This window comes from Octopus bimaculoides, chromosome 3 (assembly GCF_046866305.1).
Source record: "Octopus bimaculoides isolate indiv1 chromosome 3, ASM4686630v1, whole genome shotgun sequence".
In the NCBI taxonomy this organism is placed as follows: domain Eukaryota; kingdom Metazoa; phylum Mollusca; class Cephalopoda; order Octopoda; family Octopodidae; genus Octopus; species Octopus bimaculoides.
The window spans coordinates 37,612,967-37,619,900 of NC_142930.1; the positions used below are offsets into that span (position 1 = coordinate 37,612,967).

The 6,934-nt window shown below is 36.7% G+C and overlaps 1 pseudogene; it reads right to left on the reverse strand.

Annotated features, from left to right (window-relative positions):
- Positions 1 to 5,666: 5,666 nt before the first annotated feature.
- Positions 5,667 to 6,729, reverse strand: LOC149136505 (general transcription factor II-I repeat domain-containing protein 2 pseudogene; annotated as a pseudogene).
- Between the last annotated feature and the right edge of the window lie 205 nt (positions 6,730 to 6,934).

The following is a 6,934-nucleotide window of genomic DNA, read 5'->3' on the forward strand; positions in this document are numbered from 1 at the left end:
CAGATCAGAAGTCATGAGAGCCACTGCCTGGTACTGCATCAAGGCATAAAATCTGTGGTATTGAGCAGAATGTTTGCTGTTGCCCACCTTTTATACCAAGACAATGTTACAGCAGTGCTGACACAGAAGTGTTTGTACAGAAATTCTGATACTGTTGAAGCGGTAGTTGCTGATACAGTAATGCTAACAAAGTAGTTTTGATACTGTAATGTTTGCTAAACTAGAACCTGCTATAGTAGGGTTCATATAGTAGTGGCTGATGTAGTAATGTTGATACTGTAGCGGCGATACAATAGTAGTGTTTCAAAAGAGTTGATACAGTAGTGGATTATACAGCACTGTTGATATATTAGTGTCAATGTGGTAATGACTCATACAGGGGTGTTGTTACAGTACTGTTGACATAATATTCTTGATACAATAGCGTTGGTATAATATAGTGTTGGCATTGTAACAGTTGCCACAGTATAAATACAAAAGGGGTGAGTGAGTAGTGTTGATAGAGCAGCTTTGATAGTAGTGTAGGTGCAATAGTATTCATATACTAGTGACAGATAGAGATGTGACGGTGCATTAATAGCTGGTACAGTAGTGTGAATATAGTTGCATATGATACAGTAGTCGCTGATATAGAAATGTTGATAGAATGGTGTCGAAACGATAGTAATGAAATAGTAGAGATGACTCATAAGTGTTCAGTGTGTAGTGTTGGTGAAGTTGGAGTTGGAACACTAGTTATGACTCATTGATGTTGACAAGGTAACGTTGATAGGTATTATTGAAAATTAGTTGCTAATAAAGTAGTGTGTATACCAGTCATGAGCAAACTGCGGCCCGTAGAACTTTCTGAATGTTACGTGAACAAAAACTACCTTGAAACTTTTTAATAGCGCAGACTGACTGATAATGAGCCAGGTCTAATGTGGTTCGCTTCCAAAAAGCACTTACCCTGGCCTGGTGTATGCAGTAATCTTGATATCGTAGTTCCTGACACTGGTGCTGTTATACTAGCGACTGATACAGAAGTGATGGCACAGCAGTATTCTAACTGTAGCACTAACAAAATATTGCTGATAAGACATTGTTAACACAGTAGTGTTGATTCAATAGCGGTGGGTACACTAGTAACGTTTCTGCAGTGTTGATAGACATGTGTTGAGAGAATGGTGGCTGAAACAGAAATATCGCTACTGCAGTTTTGATACAGCGGTGTTGTTACGCTAATATTGATACATGTTGTGTTGGTATAGTAATCGCTTATAAAATATAATTGATACAGTAAAGTTGATATAGTAGTGCTTGAAAGAGTAATCTTGATACTAAAAGTTGCAGCAGTTCTTTTGTTAAGTAGTATTGACAATACTGTGTTTGATACAAAGTTGTTGACACAACCATATTGATACTATACTTTTATTAGAGAAGTGTAAATACGATAGTGTTGATACAGAGATTTAAAACAGGCGTGGCGTTACAGTGATGTTGTTAGAACAGTTGCTAATACAGTAACGTGGTGACTGCAGTGCTGGCAGAGTAGTGTTGATACATTAGCAGCTGAGAGAAGACTGTTGACAAAGTTATGCAGTCGTGTTAATATAATAGTCTTGATAGTGTTCATAGAGTAGTGGCTATTACAGAAGTGTTAATATAACCGTATTGTTACAGTAATGTTGACAGTGTAGTGATTTATACATAAGCATTATTACTGTGAATGATATAAGAATGTTGATATTGTAGTATTGATGTTCTAATTTTCAAATAGTAATGCTGTTACAGTTTTGTTGATAGAGTTGTGCTGAATACACAAAGGCTGATACACTAATAATATGATGGTAGTTACAGCAGTATTGCCCCAGTAGTGATAATGTAGAGGCTACTACAGCAGTTTTGATAGTATTGCTGATACAATATTGCTGACACAGCAGTATTGATACAGTAGACGCTCACACAGTTGTATAGACAATCATGTTGACAGAGTAGTGTCTGATACAATAGTTTCGTTACAGTAGTGACTGATACAGCAGTGTCGGTACTGAAGATTTATACAAGAGTGCGATACAGGGATACAAAAGATTCATACAATAGTGTTCATAAAATTGTGGTGTATCGAGTGAGTTTGGTACACTAGTGGTGATACATTATTGATGGTACAACAATTTTGATAGCGCTGTAACAGCACTATTGATCCAGTTGTAACTTATAGACTAGGTTTGATAGAAAAGAATAGTGCTGATACAATGAAGGTGATGTTGGAATATTGATACTACATGTAAATATATTAGAGCTGATAAAGTAGTGTTGTTACAACATTGTTAATTCACATGTGACTAGTACAGTGTTGAAGATACAGTATTGACGGTACAGTAGTAGTGGTGTCATATCATTAATACAATAGGGCTTATACTGCAGCGTTGGTAAATTAGTGGATGTCACTATCGTATTGATATGTAGAACTTTTGATACAGTAGCGTTGATAAGTAGCGTTTGTACATTAGATTTGATACAATAGCTATGATGAAATAGTGACTGGTGAAATTGATAGTATAGTTGAAACAATAGTAAATGATATAGTTGTGTTGTTACTTTGTTAATGGTGAGAAGTGGTGATCTAGCAGCGTTAATGCAGTAGTGTTGATGTAGTATGGTTGGTATAGTAGTAATTGTATATTAGTGGCAGATCGAATACTGTTGTTATAGCAGAGCCTGTAACATTGTTGCTTATACAGTAGTTTTCAAACAATTGTGTGGATATAGTTATGTTGACACATAAGTGTTGTAACAGAATTTGAAAGTCTGTGGTGTCTGATACAACAGTGTTAGTGCAGTCCTCTCTGAAACTCTAGTTTTGATACAATAGTGTTCGCTAAGAAGTTGCTGTTACTAAAGCGTTTCTATAGCTTTCTATAGTGTTGATCGAGCAGCGTCTGTTACAGTAAGTTTGATATATTACTGGAAGATACAAATATGCTCTGAAACACCACTATTTGATATACAGCAGTGGAGATATAAAAGTATTGATACAACAATGTCGATACTTTAGTAATTGATACACTAGTGTTAGTAGAGTATTTTTAACACAATCGGGCTGACACAAGAGTGAGCGATACATTAATGATAATGCAGTAGTATTGTTGCTGTAATGTTAATACAGTCATGTTGATAAACCAGGGTTTTTCTGTAGAAGTGCTGGAGTAATGGCTGATACAACCGTGTTGATACAGTCGTATTGATACAGCCGTGTTGATACAGTAGAGTAAAACACGCAGGTCATAATAATTGACTAAATACTATCTATCTCGATTGGCTGACCTTGTGTCTTATGTAGAGACAACTATTTTTATGAAGTCAATGAATGGTCAGACAAAATACTTTGCTGTATTTCTTCCGGGTCAATGTTTTCTGAATTTAAATCTTGCCGAAGTAAACGCTGACCTTTATCATTTAAGATTGATAAAATAAAGTAGCAATCAAGTATTAGTAGTGGTACAATTAACTAATCCTAAAATTTCTATTTTGTTAAGCAATTATTATTATAATAAAGCCAGTGGAACAGTGGATTTGTAAGATAGTCAAACAAAATTACAGACAGAATTTGCTTTGGCTCTTTACTTTCCAAGTTCAATCTCTACCGAGGTCATAATTAATTAAGACAAGGCTAATTAAAGCACAGGCTAAATTTGTACGCATTTCTTCTGCGCCTCAGTTGATTCCCAAGTATTTGGGAAGTAGAAACAAGGTTTGTGTTTTACTTTTGGGTATGTTTTTATTTTTCTTTCTTAAGTCATTGTCAAGGACAATATGAGAAGATGGTGAGTGTATATAAGACATTTGTTGATATGTGTTCGAGTAGAATTTCCATGAGTACAGAAGTCCTCAAGTCTTTGCAAGACCAGAGAACAGTACGAGATATGTGCCATGTAGCGTTGTTCAAACGAAAATCTCAAGCCTCAGCATCCAAGATGGATGACCCAGCTGTTACATAAACTATCTGCTCAGAAAGATAGTAACAGCAACAAGTCATGAAGCTTGTTGTGTCTTGTCAACATCAGATTCAAGTCGTGAATCAGTAAATGAAGCTCTTGCCTCAGCAGTTCAAGGATTAGACAGAAAAGAAGTGGAGATAGAGAATCGCCGTAGAAGCTTATGGCACTCAATAGCAATTTTCTTCATTGCTAGGCTTTACACATTCTGAGATGTATCAACGTTTCCTAAACTTCATTGCAGCTTCTCTAAAGTATCTTCTGGTGAACATAATAAGCGTCTATATTGTTGATCATCACTTGGAATAGCAAGTATCAGTTTGTAATCAATACACGGGATACTAATTGCTCTTTAATGATACAATTCTATATTTAAGAGATGAGAAATTATTTACATTATTTACATTTGATGGATATTTGTCCTCTTCTTGTTTGTCGTTAGACTAAAAGAAGCAACACATGTGCTAGGACACAATAAACTCCTAAGCAGACCGAGTGCAGATATGAATAGCATATTATGGAAGGATAGGAAAATATTAGATTTATAAGCCCTAAAAATTCATTCCAGAATTGCCCACGGACATATGACGTAGTGGTCAAGAGCACGGGACTACTAACCCTAAGATTCCGAGTTCGATTCCAGGCAGTGACCTGAATAATAATAATAATAATGATAATAACAACAACAACAACAACAACAAAAACGAAAAATACCTTAGGAATGAGAACCCAGGTTCGAAATTTCCCCAAACACCTGATGAAGGCTGAAGGGTATATCAGCCGAAACGTTGTGTTAACAACAAACAAGATGAGGAAAAATATCCGTCAAATGTAAATAATGTGCTCTTTAATGACTTTACATTCTAACTGTAAGCAAATATTCCTTATCAGAAGGTCGTGTAGAAGTTAATTGTGCCTGTTATTGCTGTGACCCCATATTGACAATAACTTATAAGGGAAGTTTTCAAGCCAGAATAATACCATTTTTATTCAGACAGAATTTCCATCGTCAAATTGTCCAACAGTTCCATCTCCTTTTTACATCTTAGGATATGGTGAGGGAGAAATTTGGTTGTTAATCCTCGCACTTCACTTGAATGTGCAGGACGACGGCTTCCATCCTTAGGCACGCGGATTCCTTAGATTCAAGATGTTAAATCTGCTGTGAAGAATGCATAAATACTCAGTTATATATATTTACTATGTTACATATGTCTTTCAATAGAAGGATAAAACTGGAACTATGAGATTGTTTTAGTTAAATTTAGCTCATTGGCAACGTAGACATTTCGAATTGTAGGGTCCGAATGGGAAAACTGGTTTAACTAAAAAAGTGCCTTTTGTAGGGTACCATTGATGTAGAGCACGGGTGTCAAACTCAATCGCACAGGGGCCAAAACTCAAAGCACACTTTAGGTCGCGGGCCGAACAAGCTAAATATTCATTGAGCCGACTAAAACTCTTTAAACATGAACATGTATTGAAACAGATGGTATATAATTTTATTCTAAAAATAAATTAAATTTAACTTAAATTACTTAAAATATTTTGCTCTGCATAAAAATATCTCTAGTTAAACTTATAGAAATTTGAAATAAGAGCAGGTTGCAAAAACAAAACAAAAGATAATATAAATAAATGTACTTTTTAGTGAAAATTAAAACAATAAATCAAGACTTTCAATTTTCTTTATGCAATTTTGTCCAAGCTACATACTTGGCATCTTTTCTTGGTAACGAGTTCATTGATATTTGGGACAAGGTTGTGTGTTGTTGAGACTCTCAGGATGGATTGCAGACGTTCATCTGTGAGACGACTCCTATGTGACTTTTTATTCATCTTCATCACAGAGAACAAGCTGCTCGCACAGATATTTGCTTCCAAACAAAGACAGCGTTCGAGGTGCATGTAAACGGAGCTGGGGCGCATTGCTTCAGGTATGCAGCGAGTGAACTGTGCATGCCCCACAAAGTCTTACTTTGCTTTTAATGCCCCATTACACTGAAGTTCTATCAGCTCCATTTGGATCTGTACGGGTGCAGTTTCCACATTGACGGCAAATGGGCTGCGAAGCAGCTCGAAATTATTTTTCTGGGCTTCAAAGTCACTATAGCGCCGTGTGAATTCAGTGCAGAGCACAACCAGTTTTTTGTTTTGAGAATACCGTGGCGCTGACTTGGCTCAACATTACTTGGCAACAGAGAAAGTGAGAAAAGTTCAATTGGTGCATTTGTGTTTCCCATAAGCGCAGTTTTACTTGAGATACCTTCACTGCGTCGTACATATCACAGATGATACAATCCCATCTCTGGAGCTGGATGTTTAAAACATTGAGATGCGCAGTTATGTCAACCAAAAACGCCAACTCGCATTTTCACTTTTCATACCGCAGAACTTTGGATTCTTTTCTTTTACTGTCCATGAACTGACATATTTCCTCAACCAGCTCAAAAACTATGTTGAGGACCTTTCACCGACTGAGCCACCGCACCTCCGTTTGATAAGGCACGTCACCGATCTTTGAATGCATTTCCCGAAGGAAAGACTGGAGTTAGTGGTGATTTAACTCTTTGGCTAGGATAAAGTTTACGGTTTACATTACAATGCTCATTACATGTTCCATTTTAAAGGCTTTAGCGCACAGCGTTTCCTAGTGTATGGTGCAGTGATATGTTGTCAACTCACCAGCGCAGTTCTCTTCTTGCATCTTTAAACGTATCCTACTCACCTGTACACTTTCTTCACCGTACATTGCGGTGCTCTATCTGTTGTCTCAAGGGAGTTTCGTGTCGGTTACACTTTGACATATATTTTCAAAAAGGTCCTTTCCTATTGTTGCCCCTGCATCGATTTAATGTCCAAAATTTCCTCCCTGGCGAACAGATTAGAGTCCACGCCGTATCAGTCGAGAGTATGCAACAAAATCTTTTCCTTTTACAATCAACTGTGTTTTCAAA